Here is an 18,299-nt window from a genome sequence, read left to right as displayed (position 1 = left end):
AAAGCCAAAAGAAACAGGTTAAAATAGAATTTCATATTAAATTAAGTATATTACACCCCAAAATGTTTTTAAGTTGTTAATCAATATTAATATGGAATTAATTTGAATTTTGTAATGCCTTAATTGATTTATGTATAAGTTAAGCATATTTTAATAATATTGATGAATGGATTTGCATTAATTTTGTGCAAGCATTTTTTAAATTTAATTAATTATTTCAGGATTGACAAAGTTAACCACAAGAAAAACTAACACAAAACTTACTGTCAAATGGAAACAGATACACATTAGTTGTGCATGAAAACATGTTTATTACACACCTATTCAGGTTTTTTGGTCATAGTTTTTAATGAGCATTTTTAAACAAACAACAAGTCTAATATAAGTTATGGTATTAAAGTTTGGAAAGCATTTGTTACTTGACACAATTATTTTACAACATAATGAATTCTGTCTTGAAATGACAGTTTGCACAATGTACATAGTAATTATTGCAAACGTAGTAACTGCATTTGATGGTTGGTAACGCTGTTAACATATTTCACATAATGAATTTTAATTAATTGATTGTAATTGTTGAATTTATAAAATCACATGGCAGGGCTGTTTTATTTAAAAGCAGAGTCTTTCAGCAACTTAGTACACTTGAAAAAGCCCGTTACGAACGGGCGAAAGCGCTTGTGATTACCGTTGTGTTTTTTGGTCTCTGATCTGTGGATTAAAGTTTTTTTATCTACTTTTTGGCTTTCCTTGTGAATCTACATCATTTTGGAAGTGCGCATTACAGTACCAAAGTGGTTTTACTACTAAAATTACCATTGTCAGCATACGGAGAGGTTTGTGACTTCCTGCTTTCTGGATTCAAAGCTAGATGCTAGTCGCATTTTGTCTGCCTATGATCTGTTTAACTAAAGTGCTGTTTAAACTCTTAGCGACTGTAGGTGCAGTTTTAAATGCTAGCGACTGTTGATAGAGCTGTGAAAAGTGTGAATACTTAATCCAATTGCACTGCTCTCTTGTCGGTTGGTTTGTAAGGGTACTATAAGGATTTTCCTTATCAGTGATGGTATCATTATAGCTACTGACCTTTAACTGTGCCTCTTTCCCTAACTTCCTTCCCTAACTTCTACCTGGTATTATTTCCCCTTCTTAGGTAGCTCCACTGAGACGCAGTCCCTCTAAGCTCCCAGTCCAAGGAAAGAATTACTATACCCTGCCGAAAAATATAAGTAAAGCAAGCAACTTTCTCCGAAGAGCCAAGGTGGTCACACATTATTGCATATTAACTTATGGAAGCTGCTGACTAGGGTCTATGGTCCCAAAATAGTATATGTAAACTCCTGGTATTTAAGTTAATTTACTTACCTAGCTAAGCCACTATCTAGCTGAGCTAAAGCTTATGTGATATTAACTGAGGATTGCTATAGCCCCACTCCACTCGCCCTCGCTACGCTCGGGCTCTCTCCGCTCCCCTCCCTGCCCCCAAATTCCACCCGCCCCCACTACCTCTAAATTTATTGCCATTAAGCCACACCCACATGTACTAGCTCCTATCACCTTCTGCTATTTTAATTACTCACAGCTGTTTCCTTCTCTCTCCTTAATTATAATTCCCTCACACCATTATCTGCTAGTTCACTTCTAGGTACTTAGTTCATCACTCACTTTAGGTATGTGGTACTCCATTCTACTACCTACCCTATTAGCCCCATACCTCCTAACATTATATGAAACCCAACCTCTATTAGGATTCCCAGCCTCTAAGGCTAACACAAACACTCCAGAAGCCAAACATCCAAATTTTGATCACATCCATAGTAATTGGGTACATATAACATCATGCTCTCAATCCCCTTACACCAACACCAGGAAAATTAGTCCTAAACTCAAACACTACTATAAAATTGTAGAGAAATTCCTGAAACTTGCCTCCAAGCTTAGACTTAGTCTATTACTTGATGGGGATATACACCCCAACCCCGGCCCTAACAACTTAGACATGTACTCTCCCTCTACCACAAACCTGAGCCTCAACCCGACAATTTCCCGGCCATCCAATTCTCTCCTAACTTGTCATCTCAACATCAGAAGCATCAACAATAAGGTGCATGAACTTCATGCACTCATTATTGATATATCCCCTGAGATCTTATGCCTATCTGAGACATGGCTAAAACCTAGCACTACTGATAATGAAATACTACTCCCAGGGTATAATATACACAGGCTGGACCGTACTTCCAGAAAAGGGGGTGGGGTAGCCATACTTTACAAATCTGAGTTGACTGTATCTACGGATGTCTTACAACCACCTCAGATTAATAACTTAGAAATTCTAGCCACCAAACTGCAACTTAACAACAGTAAATGCATTTATATAATCTGTATGTACATTCCCCCCAGGTAATAATATAGCTACACTTGAAGATACCCTCCACTGGATATCTAGCCACTACCCTCAAGAAACCTTACTTCTCGGAGACTTTAACATAGACTGGACCTCCTGTTCTTTAGAATCCCCTACCACCCATATTAACCTGCACTCATTCATGCAAGTTATTAACACCCCAACAAGGGCAGGCAACCCCAACCAGAAAGAAAGTATACTTGATTGGGTACTTATTAATAGTCACCCTAACCTGTATACATTTGGAACCCTCCCTGATAGTCTAAGTGATCACCATCTCACATATATAATTAAGCACAAAGTCACCAATCCCAAACTACCCTTACTAAGAACGGTCAGAAATAAAAAAAAATTTGACTCAACCAAATTCCAACTAGAATTAAATTTGTGCAATTGGTCCATACTAAAACATCTTCCCCTAGAAGAAGCGGTATTGTATTTTAACAATAAATTCCTGGAGATTCTTAACTTTCATGCCCCTACTCGCTCAAAGAAAGCCAAGGCAGTAGCTGCTCCTTGGCTTTCAAAAGAGACCAGGCTTAAAATTAATCTCAGAAATAAAGCTTGGGCTTTATGGCGAACTACTAAACTTCCGCATGATCAAATTAAATACAGACAACTTAGGAATGAAACTAAAAACACATACTACGTGACAAAAAACAATACTACCACAGGCTACAAATAGAAAATCAAAATCACCCTCAAAAGTTCTGGGCAGGGTTAAATAATCTCCGCCACCCTGGTCACTCTACTACCCCTGTCCCAGATGCCTATATCGATAAACCACCAGAAGTAGTCTCTGACAGTTTTAACAGATTCTTTACTGAGACTATTCAAGCCCTAGCCAACCAACTGCCTCTTAGTTCTCATAGTCTAGGTAGCTCTACCCTATAAATAAACCTTCTTTTAGCTTCCAACCTGTTGCTACATCATTTATCCGCACCTTAATCAGAAAACTAAAACCCACAACTCTCTCAGCTGACCAACTTCCAGCTGAATACCTGCAAATATCAGCTGACGCCATTGCCTACCCAGTGTCACTACTTATCAATCACACTCTAACAGAAGCAAATATTCCTGATATCTGGAAAATATCCTACGTAATCCCTCTTCATAAAGGAGGCAGTTCTACAGAACTCTCCAATTACAGGCCTATTGCTATACTCTCTCCTCTAGCAAAGATTATGGAAAAATGTATTCAAAAACAGTTTATGCAACACCTAATTAACAACCACCTAATGGCAGATACCCAGCATGGTTTCAGACCTCACCATAGCACTACTTCAGCCCTACTTGTCTTCTCCAACACCATAAATCTCCACCGCAATAATAACCTTATTTCCTCAGCTCTATTTTTGGATCTGTCCAAAGCATTCGATATGGTGGATCACCAACTATTAATCAATACCCTACAATCACTTTGTCTAGATCCTAAAGCCCTACAATGGTTTAATTCATACCTAAGTGGTAGAAAACAGGCCGTGCTATGGCAGACCAAACTCTCCACCCTGTTACCTAACACCCTGGGTGTACCACAAGGATCTATATTAGGCCCACTGTTATTCTCTATCTTCATCAATGATATGAACACTGTCATTCCTAAAGTCAGCTGTATCCAATATGCAGATGACTCCACACTAATTTGCTCAGGAACATCTCCTACAGAGTTACAGTTAACTACCCAGTCTACCTTTAACACAATAGAAAACTGGCTCTCAAATCGTCGCCTGATACTGAATCCCAAAAAGACTAAAATGCTGTTATTCCTTCCAACACAAAGGTCTAGTGGCATTAACCTCACAATCAAAGCAAAGGATGGCACAAAAATTTTGCCAGACCATTCCACAAAACTACTAGGTGTCAACATCGACAATAATTTAAAATTTGACCTACATGTCAATCAATTGATCAAAACCATCAATAAAAAACTAGGTTCATTGTATAGAATAAAAAGCTTTCTGACTCCCCCAGCTAAAGTTGCCATTGCTCGATCATATCTTCTCTCTACTCTCCTGTACGCATCCCCTCTTCTCCATAATACTAGTAAGACTGTCCTGAATAAAATCACAATCTGTTATAATCACATCGCCAGGTTTGCTACTGGATTTCCTTTCAGGACACATCACTGCATCAACCTATCTCGGCTTGGATGGCTCCAACTACCTAGTCTAATACTGTATAACCAACTAGTTATGACACACAAAATTTTATTCAATCCTGAAAACACCCCTGCACTCAAAAACCTGGTTACTATTTATAACAACCCTAGATCACTGCGTTCTTCCAGTAGACTCCTTATCCAGACATGTAAATCTAATAACTTAGCCGGTGACTCTCTCTTTACTAACTCTGTAGGCAGAAAATGGAACCTACTACCTCCTGAGATTACCTCACTCTCTTCTCTAGGTCAATTCAAAGCTAAACTCAAACTACACCTGGGGTCAAATCGGACTTGCTACTATATCAAGCCTGGCTAATTCTTTCTCTAGATTTTGTATAGATGCTATGTGTATGGATTGTCTTGCTATTCTTCTGTAAATATACTATTAATGTCTAAATGTTTCTTCACCAAATATTCCATTACACTGTTCGAGATATGTGACATGTAATGATGTTTTTGAGATATGTAATGATGTTTTTTACTTTGGGAGCTTTTCTCCCCGGGCCTCCGCTGAAAATGGACATATATCCAGTCGGACTATCCCGGTTAACAAATGTAAAATAAATAAATAAATAAATAAATATATATATATATATATATATATATATATATATATATATATATATATATCTATATCCATATAGAGAGAGAGGGAGAGACAGAGAGACACAGGGTCATATGTACTGCAACAGGTGTGTGGTGACCAAGGCATGGACTGTAGACAAGTGTTGATACTGCAGTGCCATTCCTCCTTTAGAAAACACTGTACCCATTAACTACCACATAGGTAGAGATCTACCTAACAGTGAAGGTGTGATAAGGGAACATGGGACACAGGTGGACAGTAGCCTCCGCTTTGATGAAGACAGTGCCACACTACACCTGTAATCAGTCTGTGTGTTATGTGTCATGACAACAGGTGTGTCATCTATAGAAATATAGGGCAGTGTTCCCCTCTACTCATCACAATGCCTTGTGTGGTATGTACCTCACATGACAACTACACCAGGTGAAAAGGCCACAGACATACCTCCCAAAGGGTAATACTGGATTTAAACATATGCCCTATGCAGACTGACTCACAAAACCACATCTACACTGTATTGCATACTGGCCACACAGAGGTGACCTCTGCTGGACATACAGAGGTATGTCACACCCATAGCTGGGTGACAACCACCATGGCAACATATTACGATCCCTCCGGGATACATGCTCTAGGGCCCTAAACCTTGTCAGCTCACTAAACAGCACATGCTGGAGGGATAGGTTCCTATCTCAGAGATATGCCATACACCAGAATAGACCACCTGGCAATAGCAAACAAGGCTCCTCATTAGCAGTTGTCATAAATACCCCTCATGATTGTGTGGGAGATTGGTAATACACCCCAGGAAACACCTCTGTGGTTCTGATTGGCAGGGACAAGTGAAATCAAAGTACATGTGTGTCAAAGGCCAGGGTAGCATATGGCTAGGCTGCCGTAGGCTCTACGGCCAACAGCATATTACCTACCTATGACACTATGCACTCACACATGTACTCAGTGCAATACCTGTTATGTGAGGTTGAATAAGTGTAATGCTAAATGTGTGCAAGGTCTGTAAAGGTGTGATAGCTTAGTGTGAAGTTGTATCTGACATGGTAGTGTCTATCCTAGCTGTGAGGACAGCAAATGATGTGTAATGTACTGTTAGGCAGACATAGTAGTACGGCATATGATGTGACGTAGTTCCTTGTTGACGAATGTGGTGTCTCATTGTAGGCTAAAGCAATACATGTATGCTTAGTGACTGGTATTGCTGGTGAATCCAACTCCCATATGAACTGTAGTACTACCTGAAGTTGTAGGCCTAAACAACGCAGTATGGTGTGTGTTCTCATTGCTTGGAAACACTGTCATGTGTGTTTCCTGTAGTCCGCACAGAGGACAAAACTCAGGCATAAGCATTTGTAAGTAGTGGCACACAGTACTGTATGGTACACAGGTAATGCTCATCTGTGTTGGCATACAGTGGTGTGTTGTATGTTTGTATGATGTGTGTGTAAATATGCCTGTACAATGGCTGCAATCATATGTGTGTTACAGGGTATACGTGTGTATCCAGCAACATATATATTCTGTTACAACAGTATGCCACCTATAGTAACAACTGTACACATCTGTTAGGCAGGGTTATGGCATCAATGATTAGGGTGGTTGACCGGTACTACTGTACCTGTACTTTACATCCATTGCAATGGATGACATCTCTGTTCATGCATTGGTGTGATATACACCCCTGTCTTGAGGTTGTGCAATGTGTCGCAAACAGTGTGTCGGGTACTGTTGTATAGTGGTGTCATATATAGAGTGTGCCAGGCACTGTTAGTTAGTTGTGGCCTGAGAACCAATAAGTAGTATTGAACATGTGTAACCTCTGACAGACAATAGGATGGTATATATGTCAGTAAAGTGATATCTATGGTTAAAGGTGTAAAGTTTGCCACAGGACTCGCTCACACATATTGTTCATATCTTTTTCAGCCAGATGGCCCACCAATGCAATCCATCGTATACAGCGGATGAGGAAGAGGTGATCCTGCAAAGCCTATTGCAGCAGTACACAATACTGTTCTCCAGAAGTAGCCAGCACCAACAGGAGCGGACTGCACTGTGGCAGGAACTTGTTTGTCAGGTAAATTACATAGGCATGCATAACCAGACATATGAGCAGGTACACCATCACTGCAGTGATTTAATTAGGCATGTCCGGTGGCGTGCGTCTGATATCCAAAGACAACAGCTTGCCACAGGTGGTGGGGTGGCCATTCATCCCCCCTCACCAGAGTGGAGGAGCTGTTCCTAACCGTAGTGGCTCCTGGACAACAGCAACATCAACCTCTGACATGTGTTGTCATGGAGGCTGGAGCCACCCAGCACGTCCACCTGGATCAAGCAGGTAACATGCCCTATCTGTAGACGACAGTTAACTGTATTGTTAGATTATGTCTATGTGAGATGTGTACTGTGTGTTTAGCAGTTCTGCTGCCTAGTGTTGTGCAGTACTGATATTTAGAATAATATATCTACACATGTGACTGTTGACTGTTGTTATACTCCAGTTTAGCATACCCACTGTAGCAATGCCACAGTTGTGGGCACTGACGAACTCTCTCATATTCTCATAGACCCCTCTGGTGTGAAACCAGGGCAGCCAATCCATGCTGGTGAGTGTGTTATAATTGCAATGTTGGTAATGAAATATGCATGTCATAGGTGAGGTGTAGGCCATGTAAACATAACACACCTACCCATAATGCATACCGGGCATGTTTGCTGTAAGACGTTGCACAGCTCAGTAATGTCAGTAGCTGCCTCACTGACATGCAATACACAGAGCATAAGACACAGTTGTGGCAACCCCGTACTGCGTATGGATAGGCATAGTTGCAACACCTGTACACAACATAACACGTTTATCATACGCAGTACACAAAGACATGCTACATATGGTGTAACCACACACCCACTGTAAGGTCACACTTCAGTATCCCACTTGTCATCCACACACACATGATGTACCTCAGGGGTAGAGGCCTATCATGGGGCTGTGCAATACTCTTCAACACATAACAGTCATGTTAGGCAATGCTCCCTATGGGCACCTCATACACCCATGTATAAAGTGGCTGTGTAATAGTGAATGTAGCCACGGCACTACAATTCAGGTACAGCATGCTAGGCAGTGGTCTGTCACACAGTAGTAGCAGTGAGTGACCACAAGATGCATGATGATGATGATGATTGTACATGGTAGTACATCCCATCCAGTTACAGGGACCACAGTACTACACATAGTGGTCTTTGCTTTGCACCTCATTGTTGTGTGTGTGCAAACATACGCAGCTATACACAATATGCATAGCATGTTGTGTGTGTGCTTACATATGCCAGTATACACAATGTGCACAGCTGTCACCATCTGTACAAAGAGTCACATATATGTCCTGGAATGCTATTGGGTGTATATAAGTCACATGACACACATTGGGTATGTGTCGTGCTTAATGTTGCAGTCATGTAGCATACCATGTCATGGCTGGCACTGACATATCTGCAATATGTCCCACACTCACCATAACCACTGTACAATGGCCATGTCGAGCATTGGGATTCCTTCACGTCTATATGCACCACTCATCTCATGTCTGTACATTGCATGCATTTGCTACACCTGTGCCCACTATTATTTGCTATGGACACAGACACTGTAATCAGACATGGCAATCTATGTGTCACACAGATAACACATGCTGTCATGGTATGTATACCATTGAGTGATGGTGCACTGGACATTGCAGAGCAGATAATACTTGCACAGCAATGTTGTGTCCATGTACACATTGTGTTCCAGGGTGTAGACAATCACTGAACAACTACACACATGCATCACAGCCATGTATAATGTCATTAAATAAGGCCGTCTACACTTGCACTGCATGGTTTTGAGCAGCACATATTCTGCATGCTGACACGTGTGAGGTGACTGTTTGCCTTATGATACTGTCACCCACCTTCACCCACTATTGTGTATATGTTGGATTGCTGCTGCTGTGTGTGTGTGTGTGTGTGTGTGTGTGTGTGTGTGTGTGTGTGTGTGTGTGTGTGTGTATGTGCTGTGGCGAGCAGTGTATTTGTGTTCATGTGTGCATGTGTGCATGTGTTCCTGTGTGCATGTGTGCATGTGTTCATGTGTGCATGCGTTCATGTGTCTATGTGTGCATGTGTGCATGTGTGCTAACATCATGTACAGATTGTGAAGTGTGTTTCCTGTCTTCCTTCCACAGGTGCTGAGTTAGGGGTGTCTGAATGCAGCAGGGAACCTGATGTCACTGCCACTAATAGTGGAGATTATGAGACATGTATTGTGGCACAGGGAGGTCTGACAGGCTCTGTCGTTGGTCCACCAATCGACAATACACAGCGTTCAACCCCATCTATGCACACACTCATACTGCCAATACATCCCTCATCACCAGTGGCCTGAGCTGAGGGACAGCATACAGTCGGCATTGACCAGGAGAATGTGGTACCCATGGCACATGCATGCCCTCACAGCAGCCATAACCAGATTACTGGAATGGTACCACATAGGCAGATGTCCAGGGGTTCTCGGGGGAGCACCACTGGTTGTATTGTCCCTGGCAGATGTGTCCCCAGAGGTATTACAACCTCCAGTATGTTCCGGGCTGTAATGCAGGCACAGGCACATATGGAATGGTACACCTGACAGGGACTAAGGGCGCAGAGGGCCCATTACACTGCTATCAATGACAGCATCCGTGACCTTGCCGGTGCCATCTGGAATTACACCAAGGTCATTAATAGCCATTAGAGGGAGACATTAGGTGTCCTCCACAATGTGTTAGCCATTAGCCAGGACCATGAAGGACAGATGGGAAGCCGACACGGACACATGCCAGCAACAGCATCAGCTGGAAGTCATCGCGGATGGACCACGGATCACAGCCGCTCCCGTAGTGGCAGTACCAGCCCCAGCAATGCTGGGGCTGGCCTGTCCATTGACCATCCTACTAGACCACGTGCACGTGGCACTGGCCAGTCCCAGCAGGGACATGGGTCCAGTCATCATACCTCTGCCTCTGATGATAGCACCCAGTCAGGGTTGGTACCCGATACTGCCCGTAGCACCCCTGCCAGGCACAGGTACCATGTCCGTGGCCAGAGTCAGTGATCTGTATGGCCTAGCAGGTACAGTCTGTGGCTGTCCCACAACTGCCCATATATGGCAGCCACATGGTGGAGTTGTGTGCATGCAGACACACACACATTAACCAAACAACTAGGGGTCACACATACACATACACATTACATCAACATTGGCCCATGCTGTACTGTTGTCCCACACACACACACACACACACACACACACACACACACACACACACAGACATGTCGATTGGCTGGGTCAATGTCGGTCTCTGGCAAGCCAACAACACACCCTGTGCATATGATGACACCTGTGCCACCTCCTGTCATCTGTAACATTGATGCAGGAATAGGCTAACATGGTTCTGATGCACAGGGTGACATTATAGCAGTGTAGCAATAGTAGCAAGTTGCCAACAGGAAAGTGTACTGATATCCTTGTAGGAATATCTGAGCAGGCATTATGCATCACAGCTCTGATAGTCATTGTAGCATTGTTTACACCAGTGTTAGGTCTGAGTATGTATTATCCACCCATGTGCCACTTGGCTGAAGTGTACAGTGTTGCCAGCATGTGTTAGTGAGTGGACAGTACGTGTGTGATGTGTGCATTACAAATTAGCAGCTGTACATCTGTGAACATGGTGTGTGCACACTGTCTGCATGTACGTGTATAGTGGACATGTGAGATGTGCAACATACCCTGTTGTACACATTGTTATCTCATGGTATCTTTCGATAGCCAGTATGCATTATACTACATATATGTACTAACATGGGTACACATGTGTGTATGACATGGGTTGACACTATGCTGTGGGTGATACTGTTGATATCTGTCAATGATCTGCAGTCTGGTAGTATACACCACCTCAACAGCATGACTATAACCAATCATTAGATGATGTCCTGACAAATGACACACAGTTGTAGGGAACTCAGTAACAATTGGATCCTTCCAGTGCTATTTATAGTAGTATTTATAACTACACAGATTTAGCCTTGGAAGAATGTGCATTTGACGTTTTCACTCTGAGCTTACAGTTCGTTCCTTATAAACCAATGAATTTGACACAAGCACTAGTAGAATTGAAACTTTTTACTAGAGGTTTGAACCTGACCCAAATTTTTAAGGGGCAAAAATTTGATGACACAGGGTTAACCCGTAGCAGTCTAATCAATCCCCCTCTCCATCCAATAATTCTCTTTTTTGAAAAACTGGTGGAAAATGATTTTAGAAAAATATCTAAAGACAAACAGCCTTCCTCTGGATGTAACTTATCCATGCATGAAATTGAATTTATCAACCATCTCAAGAATGAGAATGTCAGGATTATGAAACCGGACAAGGGTGGAGGGGTGGTCCTCATGTTTTCTGGTGAATATGAAGCATACATCTATTCCATGCTCCAGGACAATGAACAATATGACACGGTATCTCGAAACGAAGTTAATATTGCTTTTGCTCAGATTAATTATTACCTAAAAGATCTTTTACTGCAGCAAGCAATCAATGAGAGGGTTTATAATTATCTGCACGTAGAGAAACCCAAGATACCGGTCATGTTTGGGATTCCCAAAACTCATAAAGGAATTCATCCTTTAAGGTTCAGACCTATAGTATCAGGTGCGGGGGGCGTGACTGAGCCAATAGGAAAATTTATTGATCACCTAACCAAGGCTTTCATGCCTCTCCTCAGCCATGTTTGTAAGGACTCCTGGCACTTTCTCCGTGACGTTCCTGTTTCCTGTTTTTCGTCTGACTTGATTATGATCACCATAGACATCAAGGACCTCTTCTCGAGTATTCCTCACAAAGAAGGTCTAGAATGGTTTACGGAATTTCTTAGTAATGAAACCAGTCTCAACAACAAGCTCACCAATTTATTGACAGAGCTGATGGAGATGGTCCTGTTGAATAACTTCATTTCCTTCAATGGTGAACTGTTCAGGCAACGTAAAGGGGTCACCATGGGGGCATCCTGTGCCTCATTTTATGCCAATGTGGTGTTGCATAAATGGGAAAACACCTTTGTTTTGATACCCCCCTGGGAGCAACATAACCTTTTTTACAGACTCTACCTGGATGACATTTGCATCCTCTGGAGAGGCTCAGAAAATGAGTTTAAAGAATTTTTTCAATACATCAATACTACCACTGGTTTAATACAATTTACATACACTGCTAGCTCTCACGAACTTCATTACTTGGATGTTACTTTGTTTAAGGACTTCAACCAGAACACTTTTCACTCCAAATTATACCGCAAATCTACTTTTTCTAATTCATTGTTACATTTTGACAGTGCGCATCCCCTATATCAGAAAAGGGGAATCATTAAAGGGCAACTCATAAGAGCAAGTAGAATCTGTAGCACCCAAGAGGATTTTGAACTTGAAGTTAAAACAGTACAGGCCTTTTTCCTGGAAAGAGGATACCCCCTAGAAATGTTTAAGGGCTTAGTTGATGAGATCAAAGAATTGAGGAAAAACCTTATACACACCCATTTTAGGAAAAGGACCAGAGGTGACAATTTCATCAGCTTCTAGTGCATCCAACCACCCAACAGACAGTTTCATATACACATATTCTTCCAATTCCAAGGAAATGGAAGAAGTTATCAGAAAGTACTGGCCGGTCCTAGCCCTTTATGAAGATTTCAAGGACTTCTTACCCTCTAGACCTAGCTTTGTTAGGAAAAGAGGTACTAACTTCAAAGAAATTTTTGAAAGGAAACCGGATAACAAAAAGAAGGTGAAACAACCAAGGATGGGCACGTACAAATGTGGTTCCTGCAGCCAATGCCATGCCTTAATGAACGTTGAATCAGTTTTCATTCCATCCAGGAGGTTCAGGACGAAACCAACCGGTTTCTATTCTTGTGGAACCAAAGGGGTGGTATACCTGGGTCTTTTTACCACATGTTCCAGTTTCTACATGGGGAAAACCGAAAGAGAATTCAGGAAACGGATCTACGAACATTTATATGACATGGCTAAGCAGAAAGAAACCAATGCTTTTTTTAAGCATTCCCTCCTTTGCCCAGGTTCCAACATTAAATTCCTTGTATTAGAGCAAGTGGAGCCGGATATCAGGGGCGGTGACTGGGAATCCACCCTTGAGTATCATGAGTTAGTATGGCAATTAAGGTTGGACGCAAGGAGACCACCCGGATTAAACGGGACTATCAGCATTAAACCCGTATTAAAGCTTAGAAGGGCAAGATTGTAGTTATTATATTACATCTAATAGGTTTTCCATTTCTTTTTTATAAGCACATGTCCTCCACTCACCGCCACTTGGTATACATGTATTTGCTTACAACACTTTGATAGGGACTTGGCTATTATAAGTTTTTATTACCACAGTTCCTTTTCTCTCTTTTTAGTGATTTTTCAACCAGTCACCTGATTTTGGAGAGCTTTTTGAACAATAGGGCCCTAAGTAAAAGGGTCCCTAACACTTTTATAGAGTTGTACCCCCAGGCTATCAGAACATACAGACCTTTAGAATCCCTAATAGCAGAATTTTAAACATTTTTAATATTGATTATATTTACACTGGAACAGTGTTTATTAATTTTTTGTATTCATTTTTGCAGAATCTAGCTTTTAATATTTTAATAATATAATATTTAAATTACATAAAATTTCACTTCACGTTTTTATTAAAGCAAAGCCCCTTTAAATACCTGAATAACTGATTAGTACCAGTTGTTTATAATTAATGAGGCACTCATGGTTATATAAAGGTTTGGTTCAGCAAATGCTTTTGTATTCACTTGAAAAAGCTCAGGATTACCTGAGCGAAAGCGCTTGTGTTATTTTCTTTTTTGGATTCGCTTGAATAAAGGATTTCATACTTCATACTATTTCCTGGTATTTTGTTCTGTTGGTCGTGGAGTTGTGTTTCTTGGATTCCTTCCAGTACTATACTATAACAGTAACCAGTGGTATTGACCACCACATGCTCTTGGGACCACACCTGTGTGGCATATAGCCCTCTTAGGTACATGCAAACACACTAGGGATATGTCCATCCACATCTGGAAATGCATGCATTGGCCTACATTGCATTCCCTGGATGGGATGCACATCCTACACAAGGGTATCATATAGACAGATACCTGTTGTCCAATACATGCTGTATAGTCGTAAGCTGACTATGGCATAGTCATCCATATTTACTAGACATACTATCCTGACAGTACCACATAGGTGGTAGCCCTCAACATGTATGTTGGGTACTAATGTGTACAGACAGACAGACACGTGTTATGTCATCTGTCCCTTGGTATCCACATATCCATAGGTATTGTGGGGTCCATCGGTGTTTCACATAACACATTAGGGGCCTGCGTGCATATCCACAGGGCTGTTGTACACCTATAATGACTGTCCATTACTGCCAGTTGTTGTTGTGTATGAACATGTCTGACATATACCCCAGGCAATTACCCTCACTCACAGTACTCTATAGTACGTGTCATGAGTGTGTGTGGAACAGATGTCCTTGGCCACGGATCACTACAGTGACTGGGCTTGTCGCCTACATACATATGTGACCTATGATCTGAGAAGCAGCGGCACAATCTGTAGAAGGAAACAAATGTATTCATGTAGTATGCAGGCTTCACACCTATGTACTGATTGAGGTCACATGTACACATATTTATTTGTCACGCAGATACCCGATGTGTGCAATGCACATATTGTTTTAATCATATGTCATACCATAGCAAAAGCAAAACCCACATTGTACTGACCGCCTGTGGCGCACACACACTCAGCGTTTGCAGGATTCAAACCCCTACCTAACTACATTATGATACTAGAGAGATACACATTAACACAGTGCGATATATGCTTAACTGGGTGGTTTCGGTTCTCCTGATATATTTGTAGGATGCTGACATCATCAGACATTCCAAAGAGGGATGTGCCTCTTTTAATGTGTTTTCCCAGTCTCCAAAAAGGCTACTCCTCTCAAAGAAAATCACACTTATACACCCCACAACACACACTGTCAGCATTTGCAGGATTCAAATCCCTACCTAACTATGTTATGATATTAGAGAGATACGCATTAACACGGTGCACTATATGCTTTACTGGGTGGTTTCTGTTCTCCTTGAATATTTGTAGGATGCTGACATCATCAGCCATTCCAAAGAGTGATGTACCTCTTTTAATGTGTTTTCCCAGTCTCCAAAAAGGCTACTCCTCTCAAAGGACATTACACACATGCACACACACCCCCCCCCCACACACACAATCAGCATTTGCAGGATTCAAACCCTTACCTAACTATGCTATGATACTAGAGAGACACGCATTAACACAGCATGCTATACGCTTTACTGAGTGTTTGCTGTTCTCCTGGTATATTTGTAGGATGCTGACATCATCAGACTGGACATGGGAATGTGTGCACTTTCTTTTATGCAATCCCAGGAATGATCCACGTGGGTCGGCAAGTACCAACAGCTTGAACAGGACCCTGTGAGTCTCACCTTGTATGATCTATCTGTGGACACACTGACATCCCTTCATATGTCAACACATATCTATTCACAGATTATTGGTTTTGTGGATATGACGTGTCTGTGATGTTGATGAAGAGCTATGCAAAGGCTATGTGGGACATGTGTAGCTCTGTTCAGTGATGTATGTCCTGGGTGGCTGCTTGCAAATGGTGTGGCATGTTTGGGAACCATGATCTGCACATGAACATACCACAGTTGGTAGGGTTGTGTGTTTGTCAGCTTCCAATAGCTCTGTTTATGACTTCAGCCATGATGCACTCCATGGCCTTGCAGATCAGACTTTATAGGCTTACTGGACTATACTTCCCATGGTGTGTTGTGCACCCACACTTGTGGGGAGTGCCATATGTTGCTGTAACACATTCAACGGTTCCAGACCCTGTGGAGTGGGTGAGGCTAAACAGACTGTTCAGGTGCAGGGTCTGTTTGTTCTGTAGTGCATGCATGACACATATTAGGAAACAATGTAATCCAATTGCTGCCATGCTTTTGGCTTTGGGGGGAGCTGGTCAGCCATTCTACACATGATATCTCCTGGTATGATGTCAGGGACTATCATCAGTGGGAGGTGGGTATGTATATATGGGCCTGTCTGACAGGATGTCTGCATTGTCAGTAAGGTACAGTTGGCCCTGACTCAGGACACATATGAGTGTACATTACTATTTATGACATAGCTCGTAGTCATGATTCTATGTCTGGACTCCTTCTCAGCTACTCTTTACAACACACCAACAAACCTGAGCACTAATCCCGGTTATACTCTTTTACACACTTAACACCCTACTGATCCTTTGTGATCAGGCTACAGAGTAGGTCATCATAATATACTGGCATGTCCAGGGGTTGGTTTTGTGTGTACTCTCCAGTCCAGCTAGTGAATATTGTGGTTATGACACAATGTCACATCTGCCTCATGCACACAGACAACCCTCTCCTCCTCCCAACACACTCAGATATATGTGAGAGATGCAACAAGATTGACATACAGGAGGCTGAGCTCTCTCGACCCATGACTGGCATGGTCTATCAGGTGGTGAAGGTGACCACACACACCACATATCAATCTCACATACACTGATAGCGACAGCAAGCAAACCACATTATCACACATACACATACTCGGAGGCTCTACATACACTCTGCCTAAGCAGCAGAGACCTCCAAAGCAGATATACAAACAACTGCTACCCCACTACAATACCCACATATCACATAGTTCACAATGTCAGTGTGCCACACAGTCACTGCCCCTCGGGCTGAACAACACACCTGATACACTTGTAATAGGTGACACTTAATGTCAGACACACTGACGTCCCACTCACCACACCAATCAAGGGAATAGTCACTTTGAGCTGTCTCTCAGGTGCCAGGATCCACCACATAACACATGCACTCAGGTCACTCCAAAGCAAGTCCAGGACTGGCTCCATCATTGTCCATGCTGGTGCATACAGCCTCAGACATTCCTCCCTGGACCACATGACATGATACATAGAGGAACTCTCTGATCATGTAGCCCAGGCCAGTATGACCCTGACCTTGTCTAGCATCTTACACTCACCATGTATGATGTCTCAGTATACCAACAAACTGATCACGTTTAACAGTTGGCTAACATACTGGTGTTATTCAAAGGGGATACAGTGTCTGTCAGCCTGGAGTGACATGCTCGACATGCCACGTAGCTTCCCTATGGACAGCTTGCACCTGTCACCCTTGGACTATTGAATACTGGCTAATGCACTTGCTGCCACCATACTGCCTTATTTAAGCGGGGCTCAAAAGACAGACCCAACTCCATAGACATTACAGAGTACATGACACTGAGGGTAATGCTGCTCAACACCAGATGTATTACCCTCAAATTGTGCACACTCAGGAATCTCCTCAGTATGGAGAATAGCAATATCTGTGCACTAACAGACACATGGTTCAGGCTCCCACATACACACCAGCACTACCAGGTTATATTTCATATCATGCTTTCTGACCGCATAACTCGGAATGGCCAACACAAATAGGGGGAGTATCCATATACATCACAGATACACATACCTCCGGGTTGGTAGCACTGCACAAAGCATCACAGACCATACATATGCACCAAACATTGTGCAAATCTGCCTTTTGGTTTGTTGCCTGCTACAGACCACACTCACCAACTCAGCAACCACACTCGGCTTTCCAGGGAACACTGGACAATATGACAGTCTCCCCAAACACCATTATATTGGGTGACATCAAATACCCTCACATTGACTGGGGATAGTACTCAGGCCCCAACACCCTCGCACAACAGTTGCTACTATTTGTAAACTCATATCCTATGGCACAACCAGTCACCACACCCACAAGAGGGGACAACATATTGTACATGATCATCACCAACATGGGGACTCTATGTTCCACACCTGCAATATACCCCTCATTGGTAAGGACAGAACATACTTTATCTCACTGGACATC

Source organism: Protopterus annectens, chromosome 5.part1 (assembly GCF_019279795.1).
Source record: "Protopterus annectens isolate FY-2018-M chromosome 5.part1, PAN1.0, whole genome shotgun sequence".
NCBI lineage: Eukaryota > Metazoa > Chordata > Ceratodontiformes > Protopteridae > Protopterus > Protopterus annectens.
The sequence above is the reverse complement of the archived record's forward strand: the minus strand, read 5'-3'. Positions refer to the sequence as shown.